This window comes from Phyllostomus hastatus, unplaced genomic scaffold (assembly GCF_019186645.2).
Source record: "Phyllostomus hastatus isolate PE091 unplaced genomic scaffold, TTU_PhHast_1.1 phas_contig_1021, whole genome shotgun sequence".
Taxonomy (NCBI): Eukaryota; Metazoa; Chordata; class Mammalia; order Chiroptera; family Phyllostomidae; genus Phyllostomus; species Phyllostomus hastatus.
Genome location: NW_025333505.1, coordinates 1 through 15,585, shown reverse-complemented (window position 1 = coordinate 15,585; position 15,585 = coordinate 1). Strand labels below are relative to the sequence as shown.

At 48.6% G+C, this 15,585-nt stretch overlaps 1 pseudogene; it reads left to right on the top strand.

Annotated features, from left to right (window-relative positions):
* The first annotated feature begins 10,016 nt into the window (after positions 1 to 10,016).
* LOC123815583 lies at positions 10,017 to 11,437 on the top strand (annotated as a pseudogene).
* The last annotated feature ends 4,148 nt before the right edge of the window (positions 11,438 to 15,585 follow it).

Below are 15,585 nucleotides of genomic sequence, written 5' to 3'. Positions count from 1 at the left end.
CAACCGCCATCTGAGGAGAAGTGAGGGTGTGGGGCCAGGGCTCAGGATTCACACCCCTGGGAGGGTCTGGGCCCTTGTCCTCATGGGGCAGGGACCAGACATTGTCGTGTGATGTCACTCCCTGGGAGGCATGGGACTTAGTGATCCGACACCCCCTGTCTTCCATCTGTAAAGACACCTGGGCTCAGAGGGGAGTGGCTGTGCCCAAAGCCTCAGATCCTGAGAGTGGCTGGTCAGAGCCACTCACCCCTCCTGACTGCAGTTCACGGGTTAATGGCAGACACCTGCGCTGATGTGCTCATAGGACAGGTGGCTCTGAAGCCCAGGGAACAAAACAAGTGTCACTGGGCTAAGGGAAGGGGGACACATTGGTCATCCCTGTGCTGTCAGCTGAGGCTGGTGTCTCCTGCGTGTTTCAATGCATGAAAGCTCATGTTGTCTTGTTTTGTAAGGGATAGTGCCCTCCTCTATGTTTTAGATAAAACTCTTTATTCTTTTTATAAAATTAAATTTATTGGGGTGGTATTGGTTAATAACATTGTACAGATTTCCAGTGTAAGATTCCCTGACACATCACCTGTGTATTGCACTGTGTGCCCACCACCCACAGTCAGCTCTCCTTCTGTCACCACACATTTGACCCCTTTACCCTTTACACTCCCCCCCTTCCCCCTGGTGAGCACCCCGCTGTGGTCCGTGTCTTCGGGATTTTGTCCGACTCCTCCTTCCAGCCGGTGGGCCTGGAGCTGCTGTCACGCAGAGTAGGTCTCAGGACCTGCTGAACCCACAGCAGCCTGGCTGGTGGCCTGTCCACTGGAGGGTTCAGAGCCCCTCACTTCCTCTGTCTCTCTCAAAACAAAACTGTTTTTGGTTTTGTTTTCATGTTGAGGACAACCACAAACTTGGTTGTCAGGGGCCTGAGATCAGAAAGTGAAACAGCAAAGAGGATGTGGTCCAGCGCCTCTGGGTGGGAGACTTGCCAGAGCACAGGGTCAGGCAGAGTTCATGGCCTTTCCGAGAAAGCCAGAAGTTACTGGTGCCCGGGTCCTGGTGTGCTCTTGTGCCATGCATGTGGGTGCCGCTGGGAGGGCCGCCCTGCAGTCACCGCACATGCACACAGAGAGGGGTTCCCTGGTTGTGCCGAGGATGGAACACGAGGAGGCAGGAGAGATGGGGAGGAAAGGAGGAAGGTGGTGTACAAGATTCTGAAGGCAGCTGAAACACCATCCTACACACTGTTGCTGAAAGCCACAGAAACTTCTGGCCCCAGAGCCCTAGGAGTCCAGCATCTAAAGGGGGGCCTAGCTCTGTTTGCTCTGAAGGCTCTGCAGAGGGTCCTTTCTGCCTGGCTCTCAGCCTCCCGTGGCCGCTGGCAGTCCTGGGATGTCCTTGGCTGGAGGCTGCCTCCATGGGACCTCTTGTGTTCTACCTCTGACAAGGAGAAACCAGGTTGCACCCCCAACTGGGCTCGGACACCCCTCAGCTGAACACTCCAGTCCATCACTTACAAGCCCTTTCTTCCACCCAGCAGCAGCCATGACTCCCTGACTCTCCCCCCCACTATGGATCACCTCTCCCTTTCCTCAGGGGTCCAATGACAGGGTCCTCACTTTGATCTGAGGATCTCGCCTTTAACATTCAAATTCTCAGCTCAGTCCCCTCCAAGGCCACTTCCACCTTTGCTCCCATGTGCCCTGGAGTTCCCCCAGTGCCTGTTCATCCCCAAGTCCACAGACACTGCCACAGGGTAGGTATTGTTTACAGCAGCACCCACTTCCTGGAACCAATGCCACCTAATGAAGGAAAACCTCCATGTTCTACATTTTGTTATTTTTCCCATCCCCTTTATTGACTTTATTGTGTGTGGCACTGGGAACCACAATGACACAGGGATCAGGTACACAATTCTACAACATATCGTCTGTACCCTGTACTGTGTGATCACCACCCCAAGTCAGGTCTCCATCCATCACCCTTTATCCCCCCTATACCTGCCTCCACATGCCCCTCCCCCCTTCCCTGGGAATCACCACACTGTTTGTGTCCATGAGTTTTTTGCTTATTTTTTTATTTTTTGGTTCAATCCATCCACCCCAACATCCAGTCAGCTCTACCACTACTTCAAATGGCTGTCAGCGTGCTCTGTCGACATTCCTCATTTTACCATTGGGAATGGGAGCTAAGAGAGGTTAACTTCTGCTCCCTGAGGGAAGCCGTGTTCTGTCCTCAGAGGCTGTGAATGTCACCTTATTGCTAATTGTGAATGTCACCTCATTTGCAGATGAGGATCATTCATGATGGGGTGACAGGGAAATTGTCCTGGGCTCTCTGAGTGGGTCCCACATGGAACCACAAAGGCCCTGAGAGGAGGAGGCAGGACGATGTAAGGAGGAAGAAGCCATGTGATGATGGCACCCCAGACTGGAGTGGTGCAGTCACAAGTCAAGGAACTCTGGCAGCTGTTAGAAGGGGGAGAGGTGAGAGGGATTCTCCCCTGGAGCCTCCAGAGAGACCAGCCCTGATGACACCTTCATTTTGTCTCTGTGAGACTAATTTGAGGCTCCTGCCCTCCAAAGCTGTAAGAGAATGTATTCACTTTGTCCTGGGCCACTAGGTTATCCGTACTTTGTTGTGGCAGCAGTATGGAACTGACACACCAAGGCTGACTGTTCATTCATGGAGGAGTCAGGACAGTGTGAGAGGCCATTCCTTTCACCTCCTGTTGTTATTTCCGTGATGCTGTAATAGGTTTGAGCTTTGAATTCATCTAGATCACAGCAGCAGAAAATGTCCTGAGTTCCACAAGGTAGATACTGATAAAACATGAAGAAATTTTTTCATAACCCAACCTTTGAAAAATTCATATACATCTACTTGTGTGTGCATATGATGTAAATAATAAAAAGGGGAAAAGAATAAAGGCAACTGTACAAAAGGAAGCTGTGACTTTCTACAAAATTCATGTCCTTGCTTCTGAGGGTGTGGAAGGAGCAGCATCTGGGTAGCAGGGACAGCAGCTTCAGGAGTCACAGGTGGGGATCAGCAGCAGGGGGACAGGTGGCTCACAGCAGAGCTGGAAGTGGACAGGAGCCCCTCGTGATGAGGAGCCTGGCCACATGAACAGTGAGGAGAGAGGTGAGATGACCCTCCTTCTGTCCCAGTCTCCTAGACGCTGTCTCCCCTGTGTCAGGGTTATGGTGGGATTGCCGTGTTGTAAGGGCTCCTCTGCAACCAATGGCCTCAATGCTGTTTCCATCTAAGACCTGTATCCTATCACCGTGGCATCTGTGGATTCTCTCAACCTCTTCCCTCTTCTCTTTAGGGAACTGAACAGTGCACCTGAGTGTCATACCTGCAGAAGCAAGGAGTTCACCAGGAAAACATACAAGGCACTTTCTGGCAGGACAGGGTTCACTCAAGGACTGTGGAGAGTGACCTGAGACTGGGCCATGGGGGGGGCAGTTTGAGCAGGAGATGAGGTCCTGGCTATGCTGCTGAGTCACACCCATGCAGCAGGGTCAGGGTCAGCCCCCTGGGCAGTGACCTGTGGGGCTGCTCAGGGCCCTGTGCTGAGAAGGGCCCCTCACGTGGGTCAGTGCTCTGTCAATGGCATCCTGAAATCTTCTGATGTTTAAACAGTGGGTGTGGCATTTGCTGTGTGTGAGCCAGACACTTCTTAATTTCAAAGATCCTGCTCTGTGTCACTGTTGGAAGGCAGGAAACTGATCCCTGGGATCTTCATGGTGACCTGAGTCATTAGCACCAATAATTGCTCCAATGCTCTGGACCAATGGCATGTCATGAACACCCTCATTTCCAAATCTTGCTGCTTCCCTCCTTGCACAGCCACCCTATTGTCCTCTACTTCCTGCCACATGTGGTCTTCTTAGTACCTACCCAAAAGCTTAAGAGTTGATGGATAAAATTTCAATCTGTTGAGCCAAAATAAACAATAAGAAGAAATGTTGTTATGGTGATACAGCAGATGACTGAAACATCGTGTCCACCGTGAGAGCTTTGACAGACCTCTTCTCACTGGAACCTGGTTCCAGAACCTTTTGGCATCCATCTGCTGGGTAAATCTCACACAGGTGCTTCCATCTGGGCCTGGGGTGGGGGGGAGGCAGAAAGGTTGGGAGGGAAATTGCGTCTGCTCCCTGGGAGCATCTGTACCTGTCAGGCCCTGTGCACTCACAAGGTGGCAAGGACCATATGAAAGCACCAGACGGGCTGTGTGGTCACAGGGACTTTTCCCCAAACCCTCTTTCTCTCTTCCCCGTGGCTCCCAGTGGTATAGACCCCTTAGGCTCTGCACCTGAGTCCTGTAATTTTTGAGTGAGGAACTGAGGCCCTCCTGAAAGACTGGACTCAATGCCTACATCACACAATCAACACCAGCACCCAAAGGCACCTCAAGTCACGTGTCCAACTTCCTTTTCCAGAATCACCCGTACTTTGCCCACAGCACAGCAAAGATGACCAGATGCTGTACTGGACTTTCTGGGCAAGACTTGGGTCATTTAATAAGGGCCTTTGGGATCCACTGCCAACATCCAACATCCTGAACGTAGCTTTGGAAATTTTGGTGCAGGAGTGGACACATCGACCCAAGTTTGGAATTTGGCAAAACTGTAGCACCACCAAATTATGGGTCAGTGTTTCTGCCTCTTTAAATGCGAACAGGTCCTCCACTAGCCCCACCTAATCTCAGCTTCCTGGCTCAGAGCCTTTAAAAGTGTGAACTCTCTCCTCAAAGTTAAAGCACAAGCAGCAGCTGAAAGAGCTTCGTTGGGGAAAACCCAGGAACTCCTCAGCGGGTTGAAGGGAAAGGTGAGCCTGACTGAGACCCAGGTGAGCCATAGGGGCTGGGAGGGCAGTGGGGGCCAGGGCAGGTGCAGGGGGGTGGTTCTAGTCTGAGGAGGCACCAGGTGCTGTGCCAGCCTCACAGTGGGACAAGTGTGCTGACACAGGGTAGTGGTGGGAGGTAGGAAGGGGAGGACAGTAGGGGGCTGTGTATTGGCACAATGTCCTGCGTCTCATATTGACAGGACACGAGTGTGCTGACAGGGGCGCTTCCTGCGTTTGCTGGTGCAGCAGACACTGATGCTGCTCCTGAGGCTTCTTCGTCCCTTGATGGGAAACTGGTGTCCCCAGGGCAGGTGGTCAGAGCTGACGGCCATGTAGAGACCAGGCTGTCCAAGTGCCTTTTTTACTGCCAAGATCAGGATCTCAGGCCGTGTGGTGACACTCCAGGGGTGCCCCTCATCCCTGGCAGCAGAGGAATCTAGGACACAGGGTCCATCACTCGGCAGAGAGAAGTTGGGGCCCCATCGTGTGACATGGGTGGTAAGGAGAATCCTGGGAGAGTGCAGGAGGGCTCTCGTGTTGGAGCAGTGCAGAGAACCCCCTACTACCCCCCTCAGGCTGGCGTTCCTTCAGTTCTGGGTTCTGGGAGAGAGGGATGCCTGTCCCTGCCCGCTCCCTGTCCAGCTTGGACAGTGAGATTTTAGAGCTGGGGCCAAGAGGGAGTCAGGGCTCACTCCCCACTGTGGGCCCTGGTCAGGGGAAAGTGGGAGTCAGAGGGACTTTCAAATGGACCCATGCACTGCCCATTACCCGTGAGCACTGTGACCTTGAGCAAGTGTCTCAGCATTTTTGAGCCACATCATGTCCTTATTTTAAAAGTGAGCATAACAGTCCCAGGCAGGTGGCTCAGTTGTTTGCAGTGTCTTCCTATACTCCAGAAGGTTATGGGTTTGATCCCGGTCAGGGCACATACGTAGGTTGTGGATTCAGTCCCCAAGTGGGCTGTGGGCTGGATGCAACAGATCAATGTTTCTCTCTCACATGGACATTTCTCTCTGTCCCCCACTTTTCTCTCTAAAATCAATGACCATATCCTCGGATGAAGATAAAAAAAAAGACAAAATAATAAAATGAGTTTCCCTTGCCAGCTCTTTTTGGGGAGTAAATGAGATAATGCAAAAATATTTATCTGGGTGCTTGCTATAGAGCACTCAGTAGTGGTGATCCTACACCCAGATCAAATTTTTAGTTGTGGAAGTTTTGACTGTTTCCTGATAAAGGGAAGAGTAAAGGGAACTTCGACCTGGGACCAAGCTTCAACAGGCATCTTCAGATGCCAGTCTGGTTTTCACCCGTAGACTCGCCAGTCCCTCCCCGACCCCACAGCGTTTGGAAGCAGGCGTCAGACGTTGCTTCTGTTTACCAGTGAATATCTGGAACCACTGAAAAATGTTGCCATCCTCAGACTTCAAAAAGCAACTACAATTTTTTTTAAAAGAAAGTGCATTTTTTAAAAGATTTTATTTATTTTTCGAGAGGGGAAGGGAGGGAGAGAAAGAGAGGGGAGGGGAGGGAGAGAGAGGGAGAGAATCATCAATGTGTGGTTGCCTCTCACATGCCCTAGTGGGGACCTGGCCTACCACCTAGGTTATGTGCCCTGACTGGGAATCAAACCAGCGACCCTTTGGTTCCCAGGGCAGGTGCTCAATCCACTGAGCCACACCAGCAAGGGCAGCAACTAGAATTTTTTTAAAAAACTGTTACCACCTGCGTTCAGACTTTACTGATTTTCTCATAATTTTAAAAGTTCTTTGAAGTAGGATCCAAACAAGACCCATAAATCACAATTGTTCCATATCTCTTAAATGTAATGTAATATGTTGGTTTCTATCTTCCTGGTTGCTTTCTGGGAGATTTCTCTGGGTGACAAAGGAGGGGATCTCCCTGTCCAGTAGAGTCGGGCAGTGTGTGTTCTGTGGGTTCCATCAAAGGTGTCAGCTCACCTGCTCCTCCCGTTCCAGCGTCCGTGTGAGTTTCTGTCTAAGGAGAGGCCTGGTCAGGTTCAAGGTGGACTGATTTCGGTGGGAACACTTCACAGGTGCAGCAGTGAACTCCCGTCAGAAGGCCCATGACGTCTGGTTGTCAGTCTGTCTGTGACATTAACTGACACTAATGGTGGCCTTAGTCTCATGAAGGGTCACAAGTGATGACCCTCAAATGTTGTCATCCCTTCCTCTTGTATTGGGGGGGAATAATCCTGTGAAAAGAAAGCTCCCCTCAAGCTCTCTCTCAGCCACGAGGAGCAGGTGTGTGAGAGACACAGATGAACACCTGACTCTTCCCCCTTTGTGTGTCGACGTGCAGAGCAGTGAGATGCTTTCTAGCAGATGCCTGAGGGAGAGAGGGAACACATTTAAGAAGGCATTGCTATGACCCCTTGGATTTCAACGTATTTGATGCTTTTCCATTCACTGGAATTATTATTGATGCTCAAACTATCCCAGCCAGGTCCAACTGGATTCTGCTGCAGTGGCCCTCACTGCCTGTGACTAGATGCTAGTGAGTGGTGAGCACACCCTGGGCTCTCTGGCTGACAGAGGGCCTGTGGGCCCCACACACACGTGTCCTGGCCCGGCCCTGGATTCGGTGCTTTCTCCTCAGAGCCCTTGACCTGTGGTGGAAAATGGCCTCTGAAGGCCAGAGCTGGGCGCTGAGGTGGCCCATTGTCACCGGGCTCATTTGTCTCTGTGCCTTTCCAATGGGCTTCACACTACACACACACACACGCACAACTAAAATGAGGATATTTTAGAACAATTGGGAGACCTTTTTTCATGTTTTACATTTTTGGTGATTTGGGTTTTCTTTTTGTATGTAAAACTTACTGGAGATGAACAAGGAAATGACTGCATTTCCAAGTCTCTTGGACCAGTTCCTTGCACAGTTTGTCCACCTCACAAAATACCATTAGATTTTTTTTATTTGCTTTTGACATTAGTATTTTAAAGTATAATTTTTGGTGTATAACTAGGTAAACTCCCTACCTGGTTTCAAGATCAAACCTATGGAATCTATGTGCACCCAGGACACCCGACTTCGAGCCCCTGTCCCTGTCCCCCCACCCTGTCTCTCCCATCCCCGCACAAGGAACTTTTGTGTCGGTTTAGTTTTCAGATTATCCTGCTGTTGCCTTTTCATATATGTGAATAGTGTACCTGTTATAGTTCATAGATGATGTTCACATCCCCCCTTACTGGAGAGATGGCAGGTGAACTCCACATTATTTCCTTTCCCTGGTGGTAGACACCCTGGCGGTCTCCCCTGCTCTGGTGCAGGGAGACACTTCTCAGTCCTTTTCACAGCCGGCCAGTCCTTCCCGGTGTGGACACACCTTAGTTCATTCAACCCGTCGTCTACTGGTGACCATTTGATAGGTTTTTTGTTTCTTGGTGTTGTAAATCATGATGCAATAAATAGCTTTATGCATGATTTTTGCTGTAATTTTGGTCATCGTAGTTCAGGGATAAAAGCTGAAATGGGGGATTGGTAGCAGAAGGGAAGGTGCCCGTGGACTCTACAAGGTATTGCTGGCTTCTGCTCTGCGGGGTTGGACTGTGCTTCCCTCCTCCCCAGCCGTGCAGGGAGGACCTGCTGCCCCCATCCCCTACAACTGATTGTCAGCACAATCTGCAGTTCTGTCAGACCTGGAGGGGACAAAGAGCATCTCACATCGGAAATAGAGGTGTGAGTCAAAATTATTTTATTTACTTATTTTGCTTTTTTGTGTTTGATTTATTTTTCTCTGTTATGAGTGTATGTTAATATCTTGGGATATATTCAAGGCACATTTAAATTTCTTTTTCTCTGAATGTTTATTCCCATCTTTTGCTCCACTTTCTATCAAGGTGTTGAACTTTTGTTTCTGTGCTTTTCGATGTTCCTTGTCAAATAGGGAACTTCACCCCTTGATGTAAGTTGGAAAATGGTTTTCCCATAGTTTGACATTTTTGCTTTAGTTTGCCTCTGGTGTTTCTTATCTCACATTATCTGTCAGATTTATGTAATTAAACTTATTAGTCCTTTTCCTTACTCTGTGTCAAATCTTAGAAATATTTTCTCTGCCCCCCAGGTTACAAAGAACCTGTCCATGTTGTTTCTCTTATGTCCATGGGTTCGCTTTTCCATGCAAACCTGGAACGTAACTGAACCTGAGTGGCGTGAGGCAGTGGAGGCAGTTCCCTCGCTCCTGTGTGGTCACCGTGAGCCCAGAGTCACTCTGTTGCCCACCTCTCTCCCCGTCGATGTGAGATGCGGCCTCGTTTAATCTGTGGTAGCACTGTAATTAAATGGAATGTAAATGGATACAGTATGAATAATTTGGTCTATTTCTGAATTTTCTGCTTGTGTTTCCCTGTTCTCTCTGTTCGTGCACCACCCCATGAGGCTGTAATCACAGAAACTTTGTGTTTGACTCCTGGTAAAGTTGGTCCTCCCTCCTTACATTATTTCTTGGTAGTGCTGAATATTTTCTTTTTTCTTTGTGCAAATGAGCCTTAGACACTATTATTTTAACTTTAGACAAATATCTATGAATCGCATTGTTATGAAATGCTTTAAACATGAGTCAGTGTTGAATTGGGTCAAATGTCTTTTCTGCATCTGGGTAGTTTTCTTTTTCATCTATTAATGGTATGTGTTGTAATGATCAATTTTTTATATTGAACAATCCTAGTATTTCTAAAATAAATCCCACTTAGTTATGGTGTATACTTTTCTTTATTGTTTAATAATTTAGTAAGTATTTTTGTATTACTACTTCCAAATTGGACACATCTGCAGCTTTATCTGTTGGTGAAATCTTGCTTAGCCTTTTGGATCAATATTATACTTGATTCCACAGAAAGGACTGAAACTTTACCCTTTCCTTTGTGTGTGGTCCGGGACAGCTCAGGGAGCACTGAGAGAGTAGAGCTGTGAGGTGTAGGTGCGCTCCCCTGGGAGGGGCCTGGCCCCGGTGCTCTTCTGTGGGGAAACTCTGTTGTTTCTTCCCCAGTAGTTGACCTGTATTATCTCTCTGTTGTCACTGGGATCAGTAAGAATAACTGACTAGTACAAAGTTTCAGGGTGGAAGGGAGGGCTGGGAATGATCCTCACTTACCTAAGCTGACCCCTTCCCCTCTCCTTCCCCTCCTCAGGGTCTTGTAGGGAACCTGCACCCAGAGCCTCTTGAACCAGCATGGCCAGCCTTCAGGACAACACTCTTCGGATCGTTCTGGTGGGAAGAACTGGAAGTGGAAAAAAGTGCAACAGCAAACAGCATCCTGGGGGAAAGTATATTTGATTCTAGAAGTAGTGCCAGTGTCTGTTACTAAGAGCTGTCAGAAAGCATCGAGGGCCTGGAAGGGGAGGAACCTTGTTGTGGTGGACACCCCAGGGCTCTTTGACACCAAGAAGACACTGATCTTCACCTGTGACGAAATCAGTAAGTGTGTCCTCCACTCCAGCCCTGGGCCTCACGCCATCATCCTGGTCTTACAGCTTGCTCGAGCCACAGAGGAAGAGTACAACACAATTAAATTGATCCAGGCTATCTTTGGGAAGCGCGCCATGAAGCACATGATGATCTTGTTCACTTGCAAAGATCTACTGGACAAAGATCAGGACGTGAGTAGCTTTGTAGGAGAGGCAGATGAACGCTTCAAAACCCTTATCAAGGAGTTTGGGAATCGCTACTGTGCCTTCAACAACAGAAGTGCAGACGAGGCTGAGAAGGAAGCTCAACTGCAGGAGCTGGTAGAGCTGATCGAGGCAATCGTGCAGGAGAATGGAGGGACTCACTTTTCGGATCCCATCTATGAGTACACAGCGGAAAAGGTAAAACGTCTGGAAGAGGCCTTGGAGAAAATTCATGCTGAGCGATCAGAAAAAGAAAAACTGATACAAGAGCTTTATGCCCGGGGAGAAAATAAAGGAGAAAGAAATGAATGAACAAATGATATCCCTAAAGGAAAAAATGTGATAAACAAAGTAAAACTACAAAGGAAGAAGGTGAAAAAAGTATAATTGCAGGGATTTTTAATTGGATTAAGAGTTTGCTTGCATCCTTGTGGTCTGAGCTTTGGAAATAATGCAGTTTTTTCTTCTTAATTTAGTATGATTTGTCAATGTGCCAGAATATATATTCCAAACTTGGCTGTAGTGATTTCTTCTATCGCACCAGTTTTTCTTGACGTCTGAGCTGTTGCACCTTCTGCTGAGTTATGGGGACTGTTGCCCGCCTTGAAATTCCATGACCTCTGTGACTGCTTTCATGAGTAGTGGCGGGTCTGACTTCTGAAGTTAGACAGGGACTGTGCTGCCTTGCTCTCTGTAGTAGGCACCCTCGGAACATTGCCCACGTGCTGTGAGGAAGCCCACGTTGCCCATTGAGAGGGCCCCAGGAAGAGGACTGGAATCCTGGCCCCATCCCCTGTGTGCTCTTCCATCTGCCAGTGGGACCACCTGCCAGCCGTGCAGATGTGGGCACAGGGTAGTGGGCTCTCCAGCTGCCAGCAGAGCTGCCTCAGGGGAAGCTGCAGACAGCAAAGATGGGCCATCCCCACCACATCACGCCTAGTTTGTAGATTCATGAGAAAAAATAAATGCTGTTGTTTCAAACCACTAAGCTTTGGGCTGGTTTGTTGTGCAGCAACAGCTCCCCAGAGCATCCTCCCAGCTGGTTCCCCCCACCCCCCACAGTGCCAACGCAGGTACAAAGTGACTGAATGGGCAAAATCAGGCCAGAACACACTGTGTAGAGTTCAAAAACTGGATTTAGGAAAATCAAATGAAAAGCCTGTGTGTGCCACATGTCAGCCCCGTCTGGAGGTGCTCATTTTCTCCATCCACGTGTCTGAGCCCGTGGGCAGTGTAGAGCAGGCCTCTCCCGCAAGACAGTCCTGTGGTCCACAGAGGTCTGGAAGGTGCTAAAAATCCTCATATTGTTTTCCTCTCTTTTTCTCCTTAAGGGACCATCCTAACATGAAGTGTCCCTGACTGTAACTTTAAAATACACTCTGTGCCAGTTCTTTTCCTTTGTCTCTGCAGATCCACACTTTGCCCCCCTCACCCCAGCTCTGTGCCCCAGGAGGTACACCCAGATGGGTCACATTGTCACTGATCTCAGGATTGTGCCACTTGGCATGTTTTGTTCAAGGACTAGACACGATGGCACTCACAGGCGTGGCTCAGTTGGGGGGTTATTGTCTCACAAGTGTGACTCCTGATCAGGGCACAGGACCAGGTTGTGTGTTCCATCCCTGGTTGGGTTGTGTATGAGAGGCCACGGATCGAAAGTGCTTCTCTCACACTGATGTTTCTCTCCCCCTCTTTCTCTCTCTTTTCCCCTCTCTCTCTAAAAATAAATAAGTAAAATAATAAAAAGCTGAGAAGTGGCTCTCACAGGGCAGATTTATTTATCTGCAGCCCATGAAGGAGATGGGGGTTTCACACCCTAAGTTCACTCTCTGGGATGGAGGCAGAGCCAGTGCTCATTGTGCGCTCACTGGTCAGTGCCACGTCGGCTTCCTCTTTGCAGTTGGCTGCACTTACCTGGGGGGCTCCTGCCAAGTGTGTCCTGCTTCCAGGTGGTCTGCAGACACGGCACTGATGTGAACACGTGGCGAAAACAGCGCTGAGTGAGAGGGGCCCCTGACCTGGAGGCCCCTGTCCTGTCTGTCCACGTCAGCGGGCTCTCTGGGTCCCTGAGTCGTGCTGGGCTCCTGCCAGTGGGAAGTCTGAGCAGGAGGCCTCTTCGGGGTAGGAAAGCGAGGTCGGGGTATTTGTTCTGCCTCTGTCCCTGCAAGGTCATCTCTGACCTGCTGCAAGACTAAGACAAAGGTCACACCTCTTCTACCACCTGCCCTTCTGGGCTCCAGCTCTCCTTCACCCCCTTAGGTTAGGGGTGTCATTTCCTCACTGTTACCAGCAGTGTCCCTTGTCACTTGCATACCCAGTGTCCACCACCTGTAGAAAACCCCTGCACTTGACTCTCCCCCAAGTACCTCATTAGAGGGATTGTTCAATCCCAGCAATACCCACAGTGGGTTCCCTTTCAGACACACCCTGATCTTTATTGTTGTATTTGTAAAACATCCCCTCTGGTGCTGACACCAGAAACATTTCTCCCGAGAGCTGAACTCTCTGTCATTGTCCAAGCAGAAAACGTTGTGTTCATACCTGATGAGTGTGCTACTTCACCATCTTTACTAAATCACGTGAAGATGGAAGTCAACACCCTGAGGAATCCGATCCCCTGCCTGGGGGGACTTGCTAAGTCAGTGGTTGGGGTCCTGGGGTTCTGGGTGTAAAATGTCCTGATTTTGGGACCCCTTGTCCTCACCTGTGTTTTCTCTCTCACGGGACTGCAGTGTCGCTGTGGCATCTGAGAGAGCAGCCACCGAAAAAAGCCACCTCTGACCTCATGAAGCCCCCTTGCTGCCCTCTCGGGGCCCCACTGCAGAAGAAGGGGGGGCATGTGAAGTTGTGAGGGGGGGGGGTCAGCAGGGGGTGGAGCACGGGTGACAGATGGGACAAGGGTCTCAGCCTGGGTGTTTCTTCATAAACACTTAATTGTTGCACAGTTTTGAGCAGAGGAGCTGAAACGGGAGGAGCTTGACCTGGGCCATGAGTGATGGGTGAACTACTGCACAGAGGGGCTCAGCCTGGGAACTGCCAGGACAGTGGGTGTGAGTGAAGGCAGAGCCTGCCCTGGGAGAGGCGGAACTTTGGAAATCATTCCCCTGTGTCCCCCACTGTCTCACGTGAAAGGAGACCTGTTTCTTCCACCAAGGCTGGTGTCCCTTTGTCTCCCACACTAGGAGTGGTGAACCCACTGTGTTCTGTTACTCTGGGGAGGTCATGGGGAGGGACGTGTCCTCCAGTTGACCTCAAAGCTGGACCCAGCTCCCCATCCCCGCAAACCCCCAGCCTGTCCTTGTCCTCAGAATGTGTGTTCAGCTCACACTGTCATAACCCTGCTGCCTGCACTCCTCACCTGTCTTACTATACTCACTGTTGTTCTTCTAACACAGATGGATATGTCATACATTTTATAACTTACACATTTATATTCCTTATTTTTTATTTTCTGTCCCTTCGAGGAACACTGGAAGATCCAAACCAAGAATCTTTACCCGTGGTTATTTGCTGATATATCCAAGTCCCTAGAATGGTATCTGGCACAAAATGTGCTGTCATACAAATTGAATGGAAAGCCAGTTTTGTTGGGTAGTTTGTTCTTGTTGGTTTAGAATTTGATTGTTGTATTTGCCTAAACTTCTCTTCTCAACCTTTGTCTGGTTATATGTTTTAGATTAAAATTACTTTTGCAATCCACTGAAAAATGTGTGTGTGTGTGTGTGTGTGTGTGTGTGTGTGTGTTTAACTGAAACCTTTGGTTCATGTCTCATAATTATAATTTCCAATCTATTATGACACATATAAAATTTTTTATTTCTTCCCTTTTACCTGTCCAACCTGTTCCATGATTCATTTTTATTTGCTCATGTTGAATTTTACTTATTTGGGATATTTTTTCACAGTCTGCACTTTTCTCTACTAGTTTGGAAGTTATACACACTTTTCCTCACTTTTTAGTACCTACCCAGTGAATATAACACATACTGCTAACAGATCAAAGGCTGAAGTTAATCTATCCTTTTATCTTCCTCTTTATACAACAAATTACCTTGGACATTTTAATTCCATCCCACCCTCCATCCCAATCTAAATGTAACTCTGTATTTTGTTTAATTTTTTTTCCCTTTTAGAATCTTGAGGCTGTTTCTATTATTTTGTACTGTTCCTGCCAGTTTAACTTAGTCTTTGTTTTCCCTTCTGAGTCACTGATGGGATTGCTTTCCACTCGTGTCCAGTACATTCTGTAGAAATCCCTCCAATGAGGTCGTGCTGGGGGCAGGAGCACTCCCCTTCCTTGTCTGAAATGCACGTGTGCTGCCCTGACTCCTGACAGCTGTCCCCTGAGTGTGGAGCTCTGAGTCAGCTGTCATCTTCTCTGAGCTCATTGCAGGTCTGCTGACACTGGTTCCGGCTGCTCTGTTACTGGGCAGGGGATCAGTGCAGTTCCAGCATCTCCTCCTGGAAGGTCATGGGTCTGTGTTTCTGGTTCCTTTGAGGAATTCTCTTTAGCTTTGATGTTCTACCACTTCGTTCTTATATGTCAAAGCATGAAATCCTTGTTCTTGATCTCCTTTGGGATTTGTTATGTCTTCCCTTCTGTTTTCTCTCTACAAGCATGTTTTTGCTGTTTACAGTGTGTTTTGGCCTTTTCCTTTCTAAGTCTTTCCTCCACTTACCCTTTACAAGTCACTGAGATTTGTGAGGTGTTAGCCCTTTTGGGTTTATGGTCAAAGCTCCCTGTGAGACCTGTGTTGAATGCACCCTTGTCTTTGGCTCCCATGTCTGTGGGGTTGGAGAAGCACAGCTGATGTTCTCCCAGTTGGTGAATATCCTCAGAGTGGCAGTGGGCTGCTGTTCTTTGCTTACAGGTCTGGGTTTCCCTTATTGCTGGGCTGTGTACATAGGCAAGTTCCTTTTTCTGACAGTCCTTCCATCCTTCTAAGAAAATGTATGTAATGTTTTTCAATATTTGTAGTCAACTTCTCTGGGCCTTCTAATAACCTTGATACCAGGAAGGAAAGTTTAGTTTCTTTTTTTAAAATTTTTATTTTAATCACTGTTCAAATACAGTTTTCTCCTTTTTACTACAAATCCAGTCCC